Genomic DNA, 18,154 nt, shown 5'->3' on the forward strand with positions numbered 1-18,154 from the left:
AGAGACTCTAAGCCTTTGTGAATGGAAGGGATTACATCCCTAACCAGTGGTCCCCAACTTTGTCAAAAACAGCTCATCCTCCCCTAAAAAGACATTTTGAAACATCCTGTTTACTATCCTACAAAAAATCTATGGTATTATAACCAATTTGTGCACAAGCCCAAAATTATCAACATAATTTTCTACTCGAAAATACAGGAGCCATGAAAAGTCCTTGTAAGAAAATGCTGTGTATTCACTATGTGACTATCAGGCAGGCACCACTACTGTAGGTGACAAGTAAGGCCCCCAAGCCTCCAACAGGCCTTGAGCCTGTGAGAGTCCTAGAGGGAGTGACATTCTGGGCGTGCACTATTGAGAGTTTTTTCACACAGCTGAGGAGAGCCTTGGGGGATGTGTGGTCACGCCCCCATGGGCTGGCCAGTACTAGATGCTCTTATACTCAGTACTCAGTGGTCCCACCTCAGTGCTGCCCTCGCTGGGGGCCCAGCTTGCTACCCCTTCCTTTCTGTCACAGCTTCCATACTAAGTCTTCTGATTGGAACGCCTGAAACTCCTGGGATTCATCCCACTAGCTGCCCTGTGCTGGTTATGTGCAAGTAGCCAGAGTTACATAGTTTTATTTAAATCGTTTCAGTGCCAAGCAGAGTGACTTAAAAAACACTGGTTCATTTGCTTGTGGACCTGAATAGCTGAGGTGAGTGGGTATCTGAGAAACACTCTATAACAAAATCCTCCAAAGAGTAGCAATCTGCTTATTGAGAAGATGGTCTATTTCAAGGTTAAAATAATGAACTCTGTTCAATCTGTAGACAATTATTGCTCAATTAGCAACAACTATTTTCAAGTGTTATTTATGCAAAAGTTTTATACCTTCAGTACGAGCAAAGACAAGCACTGGCAAGCTGGGTCTTTGCATCTGAAAGGCTGGTCTCCCTGACAGAGGACTGAAATGTTTCCGGGCCAAAGCCCCAGCCTGCAGTTCTGAGGGTTCTCTGGAGAGTGGTATGCTAATTTCCTAGGGCTGCTGTAACAAAGCACCACAGAAGGGGTGGGGGTGGGGGTGTCTCAAACAACAGAAGTTTTTTTTGTTTTTGTTTTTGTTTTTTTCTCTCAGTTATGATGCTGGAAGCCTGAGATCAAGGTGCAGGGGCTAGTTCCTTCTGATCCTCTCTCCCTGGTTCCTGGCAGTGGCTCAGTCATCATAGGCTGATGTTTGGGAGCCACTGTCCTGTACGTCTCTTGGCTGACCTAAAAGCTTGTCACCAAAATAGTTCAGGGCAATTGTAATTCATGAAAAAATAATGCTATAGAAAAATCCACTGAGAGTGAAGAGAATGGGAGGTGATGTGAACAGTAAATCTAGAAATTCCATTTAATTTTGGAAACTGGGAAATAAATCAGAGGCATTATTGGAGAAGGACCAGTGGCTACAGACCCAAAGGCAAGTCCAGGACCTCCATGGGCGGACTCCACCAGCCAGAACCTGATACTGCAGTGTGGGGGGAAGGAGCAATGAAGGCCAGGAGAATGGTTAACATCTGGCAGGTAACTGAGGCAGCTACACACCTGTGCCACTCCACAGCTCTGCATAGTAGGTGTACATGAATCTTGGGGAAGAGGAGGGACGTGGAAGGCTCTTGTCTAGGAAAATTAATAAGTAAGAGGAAATTTGGATTAGTGCAAATGAGTCTTATACTGAATTACCTGAAGCCAGTAGCTAGTATTTAAATGTTATCGATCAAGGGTGGGTGAGATAAGCACATTATTTTGAGATATGGTGGTGAAATCCGGATAAATCAAGTCAGCACTAGGTCAAGGGCTGCCACAGGTCTACTTTTCATGCTGCTATGTGCTTCCAGTCTCCCAGTCTTATTAAAACTTGGACTTTCCTTCAGTAGGGTTGAGCGAGGTCTCAATTCTGCTTTTCTGTAGTGCTCCCAGGGGACTGCATTTTGAATAGAAAGCTCCAGGGAACACAGCTCCTGGTAGGTAGAGGAGGTTCTGTTATCGGAGAGTGGAGTCCTCTCCCGGCACGTTGTCCAGGTTCTTGATGTCTCGCACAAAGAATTGATCAAGACACCGAAATACAGTAGAAAAGAAAAGTTTTATTAGAAGGGAAAATAGACTTCCAGATGTGGAAGTGGGTCTGAGCAAGAGAAGCGTGGCTCAAAAGGCCTGGTAACAAAGACTTCAGGGTTTTTATTCCTTTTTGCTGTGGGTGGTTACTTTTTTTAGAGGAGTGGACTTCCTTGATTGACAACTAAGATTGACAGGACTCAGTGATTCATCATTTTGCTTTTTGTGCATGTTTGCTCCCAGAATTCAGTCTGTTATAATGATAATGAACTTCCGAGCAAATGCATCATATTATAATGATGGTATAATGAGACTCAGGTGAGTTGAAGGTCGTTGGGTCTTCATTGTGCAGGTGTGAGTGAATGGCTTAAACTGGTACCTAAATCTCTGCCTACTGGTTTCTTTGCGTGAGTTAAAAAAATGCCATCTGGCTTGCTTAATTGTGGGTGGATTAGAGTAGACCCTTTCTAAGATAGGATGACCTCAGTGTCTTTGCAGGCAGACTCGAAACCCCCTAACTAACTTTGCTGCCTACCTCTTTTCTAAGAGTCATGAACCCCCTTACTAGTATGGATGTTGAGGGATGGGAGATCTCTTCTTCCTTATCTGCTTCCTGCTGAGAATGGCCATAGTCCCTGCCTACAGGAGTTTCATGGAGCTCTTTCCTTTTCTGCCTCAGTCAGGGTGGGGTCTTGGATTTCCTGCTGAAGTGCCACCTCCGTCCCTAGACAAGGAAAAGAAGATACAAACTCATTATTTAAATCGTATATCTATTAATTTCTATTATTGATTTGCCTATTAAGTGAATAAAGGGAAACAGGCTTGGTTTCTTAAAGAATAAAAAGAAAGACCTTTGGCTTAAAGTCCCCTCCCCGTCCCCTCAGACTCTAAGGGCCCTACATGGCTTAACACCATTTCTGCTTAACAATGGGCTGATGACTCATCAATAGCCAGAGGATTTGAGTCAGGGAAATTCTCGAGATTTGAGGGAGAGGGCCTAAAGAAAGGAGGGAAGAAAACTTAACTAGGTTTACTAAAAAGATTAACTCTGAAAGAGATGTCCAATTTCATTTCCTGCTAAAGGATTAAGAATTTTAAAATTGATGTCCCATCTCATTTTCATCTCATTGTTCACACTTCTGCCTTTAGTTAGGTGTGGTTTTTTGATCCTGTGCACACTTGCTTTAGTTAGGGTGAGCTAGGTTGCAGTAGCAAAGAGAACCCCCAAATTCAGATGCTTAAAAGTCAGAAGTGTATCTCCTCCTCACACAGAAATCAGAGTATGGACCATAGGTGAGTGATTCTCTGGCTCAGGTGCTGTCATCACCCTATGTGACCCCCTGAGTTACCTCTGTCCATGGGAACAGTGCTCAGAAGAAAGAAGGAACAGACTTGGGGCAAGACTTCCATATTGTGCTGCAATGTAGAATTTGGACTAAAAAGAGAAAATAGTTAATAGTCAGGACAGCATAATGATGACACTGAAATGGACAAGAGAGCACAGTGGAGCCAGCTGTGGGGTGGAGAAGGTCCTGGTGGTCACTGGCAGTCACAGAGGGCCTTAGCTCTGAAGAGAAGCAGGCTTGTGTAATAAATGGTTTGGGCATGGGAACTATTTATCTGGGAAAACAAAATTGGATCCTACTTATATCACATACACAGTTACAAATGAAGAAAAGTAAAGGTAAATAGCAAAATAACACAATGTTTAGAAAATATATGTAAACTTGGGGGCCAGAGAGACCTTTTAACAACAAACTAAAAACCAGAAACTCTGGAGAGACATAGTTGACTCTATAAAAATTTTAAAAATGTATACCTGCTTTATACACACATGATAGACACATATAAATAACAAAAGGGAGAGAAGAAGGGGAAAGTAGATGAGTTAAAAGGGGTCAAATATGTAGTGACAGAAAGAAATCTAACTATGGACGGTGAACAGACATGCAATGTTATTATGTCTTACTGTTGAATTGTACATCTGAAACTTACTGGATTTTGTTAACCGATGTCACCATAATAAAAATTAAAAAAATAAAACAAGTTAAAAAAATAAATAAAGTCAAAAATTTTAAAAAGATACCGAAGAAGTCAAAAGATTAACATTAAATTGGAAAAATATTTGTAATGCATGTGAAAGATAAATGATTAATACCATAATATAAAAATAACATGTGATAATAAGAAAAAGAAAAATGAAAGATATGAATAGCTGTTAAGTAGAACTAAATTCTTGTCATTTATGCTAAAATTAGCATATGCAAATTTACAAAATGATAAAAAGTAATAACCTTTATTGCTTGTAGAAATGTGTGGAAAAGGATATTCCTTCATTGCTGGTGGGGCTGTGGGTGGCTATCGCCCTTCGGAGAGTAATCTGACAGTCTGCATTAAAATTAAACCTATGTATTCCTGTAATACAGCTAGAACGCACTTGAGCATCTAGGCAATAGAAATAAAAACACCAACATATACATAAACATAAAGACAATTATTTCAGCATTGTTCTACATATACCATGTGGCAAGATTCCTGAGAATGATGTATTATCCATCAGTTGAGCAGTGCTGGGAAAAATTGTGGGATATATATTCCATGAAATATGATGTAACCCTCACAAGGAATGTGTGAGCTTCTGTTTCATGTGGGAAGGAGATATTTCCAAACTGTGAGTGAGCAAAGCAAGATACAGAAAAGTTTGTAAATATTAATCTCTTTCAGAAAAATAAAATAATAGAAACACAAAATTATTTTTAATATATTAGTACACGACTATACATATGTGGAAAAAACAATGAGCTTACTTGGTAGAGAGTGGGGCAAAAAGTATTTTTAAAAAGAACCCCAAAAATGTTCAGTAAAAGGGTAGAAACAGCAACTATGATATGATCTCATTTTTGTCAAGTGATGTATGTGCATACAAGCCTAGAAATCTATATAAGAAGACGGAAACCAGCATGTTCATAAGGTTATTTCAGTTTGGTGGGATTTCAGGGTTTTCTTCTTATGTTTTAAAAAATTGTTTGAAAATGCTTAATGAGCATATATTAGTTGTATAATCAGAAAAAAAATTTTAAGAAAAGGTAAAAATGATTTACTTCGTGAATACTGAGTAAAAGGTCTGTGAGAGGCCTCCAGTCTGTCCACCTGGCATTGCCTTGTCTGAGTAGCACCCCTAAATTCTGCAGCCAGCACTCTGAGGACTCTAACTACTCTCCCGCTGTGCCTCTCATCTTGGGGTGCTCCTACCCATGGCAGACATGCAGGGAAACCCAGTGTTGACCGAGGGGCGTGAGCGAGCACAGGCCCCTGAGACATTGAATCTATTAGTAGCAAGCTCTTAAAATACTGCTTTTCTAGTAAAATAAGCATTGATATTGTGGAAAACAAATGTCACGAACTTCAAGTATAGTTCTCACTTAACGGCTTCTGGTTTATTCCCAACCCTCTGTCTGCAGACGAGCTTGCTGTCAGTGGGAGTACCCGGGGAAATGCCCGAAAAGTACTGAGTGGAATAAACTCCCTCATACATATAGGGTCCCCACTGTTATTGCCTGTCTAGCCTTGTCATTTAACAATATACTCCATGTGGTGAATTTGGGATAGCTGTAGACACTTTAACATTCTCTCGTGGAGAGATGGGTTTGTTTCCTTGAATCTGGCCTAGACTGTGAGTGCTCTGGCCAATAAAGGGTGCGAGAATCAACAGGTGAGAGAGCTGACAAGGCCAACTTGGACCACGTGCCATAGAGAGAAATGTCTAACGTGAGGCATGTGACGGATGCCGTTTTGGACCCTGTGGGCCAGCCAGTTCAGCCAGTGGACTCCACTGCCTGGCCCCCATCCACCCAAAAGGCAGGACTGCCCACTGAGCCCTGCCTCAGGGCCTGGACAACAAAATCTCTCTGTAATAAACCGATGGTTGTTTTATGCCTCTAAACTTCGACAGTTTGCTGCATAGCAATAGGTGACCAGAGTTCCTCGTAAAGTGGACACCTGCCCCAGTGGCTCCCTGCCCACCTCTGCTGGCTGTGGGCCCTTTTCTACACAGCACATTGTATAACAGTCACCATTCAAGCTCTGTACTCTTTCCAATCCTCTCCTTCAGAGTGCCCAGCTGCCAGGCCTGATATCATGTGATCTTTCATTGACTTGATAAAGCGTCTGCATCGTTATGGTATCTCTTTCCTTTGAACCTGGGCAGGTTTTGTGACATAGGGAATTTGGTGGGACTGATGCTGCAAAAATTCCCAGACCAGATTGGAAAATGCCGAATGCTCACCCTGTCCTCTGCCTTAGGACGCTGGCTGCAGGCCCTAGGCAGCTGTCTGAGAAGTCTAGCCACCCTAGAGGCTGCTCTGCGATGAAGAGACCACAGAGTGCTGGGACGCTGAGAAACTGTGGCCCTGGAGTCTTCCCAGCCCAGCAGGAAGATGAGCCAGTGAAGAAGAGACTCACCATCTGACTGTAGCTGCCTGAGACCTGCTTCAGTGGGCCCAGAGCCACAGGGCATGATAATAAAGTAACTGCTGTGGTTTTTGGTCCCAAAGTTTGGGTAGTTTGTATGCAACACCCAATAATGGGAACAGCTGAATTGTTCATCCAGGTCTTGCCAAATTGTCTCACCTGGAACATCACTGGTGTGAGGGGTATGTGTATCATTTATTTCTCCAGTTAATTAGTCTGTAGACTTCAGAAGGACTGACATGGTACAGGATGCTTTTTATATCTGCTCAAAGGCTGCATTGGGCAACGTGGAACAAACGGAAAGTGAGGGGAAAGGTAGGGAGCTTTGGGAAGTGAGTGATGATGGCAGGTGGACAAGCACCAGGATTCAGGGTGCTTGTGGAGAACATCTGGGCCAAGACAGGGTGATGGAGCAGAGCAGATCAGAGGGGGCTCTTTTTCGGTTGACTTGTGGATGGGACAGGCCCTCCCCTCTAGTCTCCAGTGTCTTAATTGCTGAGGATCATCAAGAAATGTCCACAGGGCCAGCAGCTGGACCCATCCTCATGTGTGGATCCCATTTGCGACTGTTTGTTTTCTTAAACCTGGCGATGCAACTGCCTCTGCTCCAAAGGTGACAATATATTCAGTAGGTTTAGTACTCCTGCAGCTCCAAAGGCAAACGCTTTGTCCCTGATCCTTTTGCCGTTGTTACCAGGCTAAACATACACAGCAGTTCAAGAGAAACAACATGCCTTGGATTTGGTGTTGTTTTTATTTTTTAATGTTTTGTAGAAACTAAGAAAAGAATTTCAGTCACTATACATATCAGCAAACAGAAATTTGGCCAAGTACATAGACTTGGACAAAAACATTAACCTCAGATGTATTGAGTAAAACTTAAAGATTAGATAATTGTTCACTGGGAGACATGGGAAATTTCTATGGAGAAAGTAAAATACATGTGTCCTCCAATGTAAACTTCCAAGCCAATTTCAGAAGTCGAAATTTAAAGGAAACCAAGGGTGGTGCCAAGCGGTAAATTCCAGGCTATGGGGCAGGATGGCAGGCCTGAGCTGAGAGACACTCAGTCCTGGTCGTAGTTTCTCTAAAGGAAGTAAGTGTGTTGGTCTCATTGTTATTTCCAACTGAAAAAGACTCACATTTGCTCCAGGGAACATAAGGCTTCCTCCCTAAATTGGCTTTTAGTTTTCTTATTTCAAATAAAGGATTTGATTCTTTAAAGTAACTATAAAACCCTAGGTTTTAAACTTTTATTTTCATAACCAGATGGGAGTTATAGGTCTCTTAGATATTCATCAGAGACTGAAGAGGGGGTATCTGCTTAATCTCTTAGGTCAATTTTATAAATCTCCCGTTTTTCTTATGAATAGAAAAAAGGATTGAAATATATTAGACCCAGTTACATGTGGTAATGTTAGAATTTTTACCTTAAGCTCTAAAATGTATGGGTGTTTTTAATAGGCAAAATTAACACCTTGAGAAATTGAAGCTAGATATTTTTTTAAAAACTAAAGCCTGTATATGGCTTTGAGAAATAACTTTATTTTGATTTACTTCTCTGAGAAATCGGTTGTAGTCACAGAGATGAACTATGTTCAGACTTCATTGATTCTAAAAGCACTTGGTGTTCCATTACGTGGCTGCCTTATTGGGCAAATTCACCTTCATTGGTATTGACCAGAATTTATTGATCTAGTTTAAGTACCATAAAATTACTTTGTCAAAAGTTCGTTATGTAATAGTGGAAACATTTCAAAATAATTCCAATTATTTTTAATAGGGGTTAGGGGTTACGAAGGACTATAACATGACTCATTATTATTATTTTTTACATTCCTTGTATTGAAGTGACCTCATAAACACCCTAGAAGCAGATCATGAGGGTTTCCACATCGTTTGTCTGGTTTTGTAAGAAAAACACCAAATTTGCCACAATTTCTCCAAAGCGATTGTCAAAACCAGGATAGAGTCCTGATAATGTGGAAGTAAATGTTTCTCAAAAAAAAAAAAAGTCAGAATTCAGCTTATCTCTGAAATAACCATGGCGAATACTGGAATATTTTCTTTTTAGGAGATGCCTGAATGGCTGAAATCAGACTACAAAGCAAGCCCAGAAGCTGCAGAAAGCATATCAGGAGTCTGTGGAGTATCTCTAGGGGCCCCACAGTGTGTGGATGATCTCAAAGGTGCTGCATCCTCCTTTCTCATGGCCAGCGTTAGTGTATTCTATACCAGTGCCTGAGGTTGGACTGGTCATTTCTCATTGTCTTGAGTACCTTAATTAAACCCGATTTTACATGAGAAATTATTGAATATTTATATAGCAGGAAAGCAAATTAATGAGTACCATCATCAACTTTAGTTCCCTCTCTTTTTTTTCCCCAAAAGAAGAAACTGAGGCCCAGAAGGCTTCAGGGGTTTTCTACCCAAAGCTCTTTTCCAAGATGCTTCTTGTCTTCTCAAGTGAGTAACTAAAGACTTCTTCCCTTGTTCATGGGATAACTGCTACTTTCCCTTTCTCCCTGAATCAAAGGCTCTCTTCTTAGTGACCCAGTACCTCTTGAGTTTATCACAACATCTTTAGTTTATACATTTTTTTAAATTTAAAAAAATTTTTTTTATTATGGTGATATTGGTTAACGAAATCCAGTAAGTTTCAGGCGTACATTTCAACAGTAAGGCATATATATACATTGCATTGTGTGTTCACCGCCCACAGTTAGATTTTTTTCTGTTAGCACATATTTTACCCTTTTTACCCTATCTACCTCCCCTCTCCCCACCACCCTGTGGTAACCCCTAATCTATTCCCCATGTCCATTAGTTTCTGATTGTCCTGTTCATTTATTGCTTTTATGTTTATATCTCAAATATAAGTGATATTATGTGGTTTTCAACTTTTTCTGTCTGGCTTATTTTGCTTAGCATGATTATCTCAAGGTCCATCCATGTTGTCACAGACGGGAGAAAGAAGAATAAATAGGTGGAACACAGAGAATTTTTAGGGCAGTGAAAATACTCTGTATTGCACTATGATGACATTATACATTTGTCCAAACTTGTAGAATGTACAACACCAAGAGTGAGCCCTAATGTAAACTATGGACTCTGGATAATAATGATGTGTCAGTGTAGGTTCATCAATTGTAACAAATGTACCACTCTAGTGGGAGATGATAGTGGAAGAGACTGTGCATGGTGGGGGGTTGGAAAGGAGTTATATGGGAAATTTCTGTAATTTCTTCTCAATTTTGCTGTGTCTCTAAACTTAAAAGTCTAAAAAATAAAATCTATGTAAAAATAATAACAATCTAGTTGTTTTCTTCAATTATTATTATTTCAGTATCACTGCTCATAGAAGTCCCCCTTTTCCTTAATAAAATATTTTCCTCCATTTGATTTTTTTCTCATTCTTCCTCAGCTTTTGTCTTTTCCTTATAATATTTTGAACTATTATTTGTTTACTAAACTTGAAAAATTCCTAGTTAAGTTCTTAATGGGCACAATTTTCCTTGGCTGCATAATTTAGGTCTTCATCAACAAAACCTGTGAAAGAAAGGAGGAACATTAAATGTAAATGTGATAAGGAATAAGCAAACCAGTAAGCAAACAATATTGAATTCTTGTTAGTATTATGGAATAATGCCTTCTGTCTTAAAATTTTTCTTTTGAGAACAGTTAAATTGATACCAGGCTGTTTAAATGTCTTTCAAGGTGCCCTAAGTGACCAGATGCTCAGAGCAGATACCCTTTTAGCATCTGTGCCTAGAGGGCAATCCATGTGTCCTCTCTAGCCTGAGTCCAGCTTGTCCAACTGCCTCCCCTTCTGAGTGTCTTCAGATGCAAGTGCCCCTCCTGTGACCACTCCCACTCCCATCTCAGCCACCCCATTTCCCCTCAATGCCAAGAGCTTCCCCACTGTGGTCCCCATAGTCTGGTCTCTAGGCTGCAGTTTAAGTGATCCTTTCAATGCCTGAGTCAAAGTGTTTCATTTCTCATAGGTCCCACTCTCTTATCAACTGTAGGGTGTCCATGATCTGGCCTTCCTCTCCCTGGCAGGCAACCCAAGCTGGACTTGGACTAGAAATTCCTAAAACCCTCTCCAGCTCTGAGACCAGGATGAATCTGAACACTCACTCACCTTCCCTCTCTGTACCCAGCCACTCAAGCAAACTGAGAGAGGGCTTGAGGGTGGTAAGTCCACAGATGGTGGTATAAATGTCCCCTAAAGAACTGGCAGCTCCACAGACTACCATGCTGTGGTGAATTGAACAGAGCTTTATTTTGCCTTCATGGTAACCATCACTCTTTCCCTATCAGCATCACAGGTTCCATTTGAGAAATTCCCTTGCTCCTCTAGATGAGTCTTGGTGGGACTGTAAATGAAAATACTCTGTTCTCAAAGGGACCTGGGGCTTCCAGTCAAGATGGTGAAGAAAATAAATGTTGAGCTTGCCTCCTCTCATGACCACAACAAAATTACAACTATACTACAGAATAGCCATCATTGGGAGTAGCCTGAAATCTAGCTGAACAGAAGTCCAACAACTAGGGACATATAGAAGAGGCCACCTTGAGACTGGCAGGCAGGGTGGAGACACAGAACAGGGTGGTCTCATACTCATATGTGGTGGTTGAAAATTGGGAGGGATATCTCGACTGTGGAGGTTCCTCCAGAAGAGGGAGTGGTTCCAGCTCCACACTAGGCTCCCCAGTCCAGGGTTCTAGAGCCAGGAAGAGAAGTCTACCCAAATTCTGGCTGTAAAACCCAGCAGAAATTGTGGCTAAGTGAGATGGAGGGCAGCTGGAGTCACAGACATTCCTTCTAAGGGGCCGGTGCATGGATATACTCATTGATGGACTCATTCACTCTGAGCTTCAGCGCTGGGGCAGCAGCTTGAAAGGTGCCAGGGACATATGGGTAGGAACTAAGTTATCTGGCTTCAGGGCAAGGGCTGGAGAGGCAGCTTTCTCTCAGACAGAAGTGCCGGCAGAATCCATTGTTCCTTACTTGAGCCCTGCCTACTTCCAAATGTAGACACAGCAGCCACTATATCTGGGTCTCCATCAACCTGGCTAACACTGGCTGCCCTGCCCTAGTGATGCCCTGAAATTCCGCCCCACCCAACTTTCCAGTCCACCAAAGCCTTTTCCAGTGGATTTCTCACACAAATGGCCTGTCTTGGCCCATGCTTCAGACTTTCCTAAAATAGCTCAAAGGTTCACATAACCCAAACAAAAGCATCTGGACTCGGTGTGCCTTGTACCTTTTGCTGAGCAGCCCCAAGACCAGCACTAGTGGCAGCCAGCTTTGGTTCATGGCTTGGCTTCTCGAGGCACCTCTAAGGCCAGTGCCGGTGGTAGCCATCTGCAGATTGCTTGGTGACTCTTGCAAGGTGGCCCAGTGCATGGTATGATCTTCAGCTGAACTTGGCTTTCATTGGGACCCCTCCCAAAAGGCCCTGGGGCTGGCACACCTGGTGGCTGGTTTCCAAGTGAGCCAGAGCACCACTGGAGCTGCATCCGAGGACAACACACAAACAGGGCAGACTGAGCAGGCACAAGAGACCTGCTAAAGTGAATCCTGCTCTAAACCCCTTCACTGGCCAGTCCTCATAACCAATCAGCCCAGGGTCAGTCCCTCTCACTGACATGCAAACAGAAACCAAGTCTCAACTACAATAGGAGGGATCACACAACCCATACAAGGGCCATACCTGGAGCACCTGGCTCAGGCGACCAGGGAAGAATGTGCCACTGAGCCCCATAGGACACATACTACATAAAGCCACTCTACTAACACCAGGAGACATAGGAGCTCTACCTAATACATAGAAAAAAAACAGGGAGGCAATCCAAATGGGGAGACAAAGAAACATGTCTCAAATGAAAGAACAAAACAAAGCTCCAGAAAAAGAACTAAAAATGGAGATAAAAAATCAACCAGATGCAGAATTCAAGGTTATAAAGATGCCCAATGAACTTAAGGTGAAGAGTAGATGAACTAAGTGAGAACTTTAACAGAGCTAGGAAACAAAAATGGAGGTAGAAAACATAAAAAAGAACCATTCAGAAATGAAGAATACAATAACTGAAATGAAGAATACATTAGAGGGAATCAACAGTAAATTAGATGAAGCAGAGGACTGAATCAGTGATTTAGAAGAGAAGGTAGACCAGAACCCCAAATAAGGAGAGAGAGAGAGAGAGAGAGAGAGAGAGAGAGAGAGAGAGAGAGAGAGAGAGAGAGAGAGAGAGAGAGAGAGAGAGAGAGAGGATAGTTTAGGGGACCTCTGAGATAACATCAAACATAACAACATTCACATCATAAGGGTACCAGAAGGAGAAGAGAGAGAGCAAGGAGTTGAAAACCTATTTGAAGAAATAATGATGGAAAACTTCCCTAACCTGGTGAAGGAAATAGACACACAACCCCAGGAAGTTCGGAGAGTCTCAAACAAGATGAACCCAAACATACCCACACAAAGATACATCATACTTAAAATGTCAACGATTAAAGACAAAAAATCTCAAAAGCAGCAAAATAAAAGCAGTTAGTTACCTACAAGGGAGCTCCCATAGAGTGTCAGCTGATTTCTCAACAGAAACTTTGCAGACCAGAAGAGATCGACGCAAAATATTCAAAGCAATGAAAAGCAAGAACCTACAACCAAGACTACTCTACCCAGTAAAGCTGTCATTTAGAATCGAAAGATAGATAAAAAGATTTCCATGCAAGAAAAAGCTAAAAGAGTTCATCAATACCAAGCCAGTATCACAGGAAATGTTGGAGAAACAAGAAGAAGGAGGAGGAGGAAAAAGAGAAGGAGAAGAGGAAGAGGAAGAGGAAGAAAAAGATGGAGAAGAAAGATTAAAAATATGCATAATGAAATGGTGATAATTACATATCTTATTAATAATTAGTTTAAATGTAAATGGATTAAATGCTCCAATCAAAAGACATGGGTGACTGAATGGATAAAAACACAAGACCCTTACACATACTGCCTATAAGAGACTCACTTCAGATCAAAAGACACACAGACTAAAAGTAAAAGGATGCAAAGATATATTTTACAAAAATGGAAATATAAAAAGCTGGGATAGCAATACTTATATAAGACAAAATAGACTTTAGAACAAAGGCTGTCAAGAGACAAAGAAGAATCCGGTAATCCCTCTTCTAGGTATTTATCTGAAGAAACCCAAAACCTTACTTTGAAAGGACATGTGAATTTATATGTTCAGTTCAGCATTATTTGCAATAGCCAAGATAGAGAGGCAACCTGGTTGAATGGATAAAGAAGTGGTACATATATACAATGAAATATTACTCAGCCATAAAAAGGAATGAAATTTTGCCATCTGCAACAACGTGGTTGGACCTAAAAGATAGTGTGCCAAGTGGAGTAAGTCAGACAGAGAAAGACAAATGTTATATGATTTCACTTACATGTAGAATCTAAAGAACAAAATAAAATGGAAACAAACTCATAGATACAGAGAACATTTTGATGGTTACCAGATAAGAAGGGGTTTAGGGAGAATGGGTGAAAAAGGGGAAGGGATTAAGAAGTAGAAACTGGTAATTACAAAATTGTCATGGGGATGTAAAGTATAACATGAGGAATATAGTCAATAATATTGTAATAATTATGTATGGTGTAAGGTGGGTATTAGATTTATCAGGTGATCACTTCATAAGTTATGTAAATGTCTAATCACTATATTGTACACTTGAAACTAATATAATATTTTATATCAACTGTAATTGAAAAATAAAAAATTATTTAAAAAATAAACAAATAAAAGGGATCTGAAGTCCAAACAAAAAAATACTCTGCTCTCCCACTTCAAAGCCAATGGATTCTTCTAGCAGAGCAGTCAATGGTGGGCATGTGTCATGACAGTGGTCTGTCTGGAATTTTGCCTCCTATGGACTAGTATAAATACAGAATGAGGGGTGGGGGTCCATCCATTTAAATCGTTTTTGGTGGCCTGATTCCCATGAGGTTTCCAAATTTGATTCTCCCGCCTTCTGTGCATTGTCTGCCATTCTCCAAATTGGTTCCTTCCTCCTAACTCATGGGTGATGTTTTCTGTGCTTGTACAGGAGGCAAACACACTGCTCTCACAGGGATGATAAGCACAGGCTGTGTGCTTCAGTACTCACAGTTCATGTGTAAATGGAAACAAGTCCATCTGATTTCACCTCTGGGAAGGACCCAGTGCAAGCCAAGAGGGGTACAGAGGGCGACTACTGAGCTAGTCTCCCAGAGACGCCCACTTGTGTGGCCCCTACTCCTGGGCAACCTGCTGCCTGCTCTCATGTCAGCATGGTCAGGCCAGGTCTGGAGCGTGAGTGCTGTCACCCACTAGCTGTTTGAATTGTAAATTGGTTCACCTTTCCAAGTCTAAGCTTCTAATCTGTAAACCAAACACATGGACTTATATTTCTTCTGAGGAACAGGTTTGCTAGGCTGGAATGGCCACCTACTGAGCCCCAATTATTTACCCCCTTGTCTTCTTGGTACAGATCACCCATCTTCACCCTACCCACCCTGGCACTACTACTTGTTGAATGAGTCAGTGGGTTTACTGTAGACAATTCCTCCTCAAGTAGCTTTCTCCTCTCAGACCCCATGAGTGATCAAAACTGTTACTGGCCAGGGAGCTTTGGTTCTAAACTGGCTGCATCCATCCTAGGCAAGAGGAAAAGCAACACTAAGTCACTTTATAAGGCACTGGGCCCCAACTTGCTCATTGAGAGAGCTGGGTGATTACTGCCTTTGGCTAAGCCTTTGCTGATGAAAAACAGACAAATAAGAGACATGATCTTGTAAGTATCTGAGTTTAACCAAATTTTGTTAACTCTCTCCAAATTTAAGCTGTAATGGTAATTCCATGAACTGTATTTACACAGCTTGTCCTAAAATATTATGCAAATCTGGTCTTTCCTCATATGCGATTTCAGACAGAGTATACCTTTCAAATCCGTGGTTTTCATGTTCAAATTTAGATATTTCTGCTACTTTAAATATGAATAAGTGATTTACATATCATTAAACTGAATCTTTCTTGGTAATATAATTTTAATAAAGTTGCTGGGATCTCCCATCGGACAGAGAGTGTAATATGGCGAAGACCTGTGATTACCTGTTCAATCAGCTGCTGAACAGGGACTCGGGGGTGGGGAAGACATAGTCTTGTTCCACTTCTCCGAGGACACCTTCAACTCCATTTTCATTTCCATCATAGGAATTGACTTAGAAGACCATAGAGCTCAATGGCAAGAGAATTAAACTACAGATATGGGACACAGCTGGCCAGGAATAGTGTCGACGGTCATAACAGCCTACTACGGGGGTGCAATGGGCATCACTCTGGTCTGTGACATCACCAATGAGAAGTCCTTTTACAAGAGCCAAATTGGATTCTGAACATTGAGGAGCATGCTTCTGTAGATGTCAAAAAGATGATACTTGGGAACAAGTGCGACATGAATAACGAGAGAGAAGTGTCCAAAGAACGGGGAGAAAGCTGGCCCTGGACTATGGAATTAAGTTCATGGAGACCAGCACCAAGGCCAATATCAATATGGAGAATGCATTTTTCACTCTCACCAGAAACATCAAAGCAAAATTACACAAAAAATGTTGAAAGGTAACAGCTCCCATGAGAGTAACCAGGGAGTCAAAATCATACCAGACCAGTAGAAGAAGACCAACTTTTTGGATGTGTTCTTCTGTGAGGAACACTGCCTTACTCTGAGCCTTGCTCAGCCAAGTGGACTGTGCCTGTCCTGAATGAGGACCTCACTCAGCTGGGGGCCTCCCCGCTCCAACACTCCTGCTGTGGCCACCAGGCTCCCGGCCACTGGGCCTACCGCCACCAGAACACAATTGAGAAATTGTTTATTTTAGTAACTGTCAGATCTTCTTCAACTTTGGAGATGGAATAAGTTATGAGTTTGCTATTTTTTTCCATGGTAATTATTTGTGTAATTACCATGGACTGGGATTGATGGTAACTGTAAGTTGACCATCAATTTTCAGAGTGGCTGTACCATGCTATCTGTCACTATAGACTAGTTTGCATTTTTCCCTACCTTCTTCCGCTGGTAGCAAATGGACTGCTTTCTTTTTATTTTTGACTCCTTTTTGGTATCTTTCAAGATTTTTCTTTAAAGTTTTGGAGTTCTAACTATGATGGGTCTGGTTAGGAATTTACTATTATTATTAATTATTAATTGTTATTATTATTATCATTTAACATTAGGTAGAATTTTTCATCTAAGGACTCATGCCCTTCAATTTTAGAAAATCTCAGCTTCCATCTCTTCAATTATCACCTCTCCAGAATTCAGTTTTATAATGGTTAATTTTATTGACTTGACTGGCCATGGGTCTAATATAATTTTATTATTTCCTTCAGATATTTCTTTAAATGTATATCATATCTCTTAATTGTATTAGTTTTTCTCATTTTTATTTCTTCATCTCTGCTGTCCTAGGAGATTTTCTAATTTTTTAATTTACTAAATCTTTTCCAGTTTACTAAATCTCTCATTTGCTAGATACGTCCTTTATTTAGTCCATATTCTGAGACTTTTAGTTATCAAGCTATCTGATTTTTTTCATACTGACCTATTCTTTTGCCATAATGGTATGTTTTTATTTTTAATGTTCTTATTTCATAGATACCATTCACTCCTTTATCAATTGTATATCTTTCTCAGGTTGCTCTGGAATTCCTATCCTAAGGTTTTGCATCTTGTGGTGAATGTGACTGACACACCTGTAATTGTGTGGTGGTATACAACCTGTGGGCTGTACACAGCAGACATGGGTCTTCTGACTATTTTTCATGACACTGTACTTTCCCATGTGTTTTACAATTATTGTGTGTGAGCTTATCCTCTGTAGTAATTTTACTTCTTAGATGCCCTGGGTTGTGGTTATCTCCTTGTGACACAATTTCATATTGACCCACAAGTACATGGCTCCCAAGCAAACCATGAGTTAATGACCTGGCTCCAGGCTGCTGTGATGATGCTAAGTCAGTCACACTCACATGCATGCTGCTGATTTCCATCCAGGACCTTGGTGCAGAGGGATTCTAGCTCCTTCTACTAGGCCAGCCATGAGTCTGTTTGAGCCCTGAATATTTGATTCTCCTAGTCTCAACTGCTGCTCCTGTGTGACATGGGGCTCTACCTCTTCTCCTTCTTCAACCTCCAAAGGGAGATTATTTAAAAGTATAGAAAAAATGGGAGGAGATGTGAACCCATACATTTCAGGGTCAGATTTGCTAAAGATATCTTCTTTTAAAAATGTGTATCCTATTAAAAAAAAACATTTAAACATAACTAAATTTTAAAAAGTACTATTTTCCCAAACATGCTAACTTCCCAGCAAATAAAGCTTTGGCAGATTATTAAGTTTTGAAAGTGAACAGAGAGTGTTCATCACAGAATATGGAAGATGACAAGCAAAGACACTGAACATATTAGTTTCCAAATAAATGTCTAAATTGTTTGAGTAAATTATTAACTTTTCCATATATTCAGTTTAAGATTTTCACAATTTGAAAAGTGTTAAAA

General features: G+C 40.9%; 1 long non-coding RNA gene and 1 pseudogene across 1 annotated transcript in view; both read left to right on the top strand.

Annotated features, from left to right (window-relative positions):
- The window catches only part of LOC111746918, a 25,325-nt gene extending 16,635 nt beyond the window's left edge, over positions 1 to 8,690 (top strand). Inside the window, exons 2-3 of the long non-coding RNA XR_002783322.1 lie at positions 6,382 to 6,731; positions 8,624 to 8,690. This is a non-coding gene — a long non-coding RNA (uncharacterized LOC111746918). The remainder of the gene's footprint in view (positions 1 to 6,381; positions 6,732 to 8,623) is intronic.
- A 6,997-nt stretch (positions 8,691 to 15,687) lies between these two features.
- LOC105300267 lies at positions 15,688 to 16,256 on the top strand (annotated as a pseudogene).
- Positions 16,257 to 18,154: the final 1,898 nt, after the last annotated feature.

The sequence above is a fragment of the Pteropus vampyrus genome, unplaced genomic scaffold (assembly GCF_000151845.1).
Source record: "Pteropus vampyrus isolate Shadow unplaced genomic scaffold, Pvam_2.0 Scaffold205, whole genome shotgun sequence".
NCBI classification, from domain to species: domain Eukaryota; kingdom Metazoa; phylum Chordata; class Mammalia; order Chiroptera; family Pteropodidae; genus Pteropus; species Pteropus vampyrus.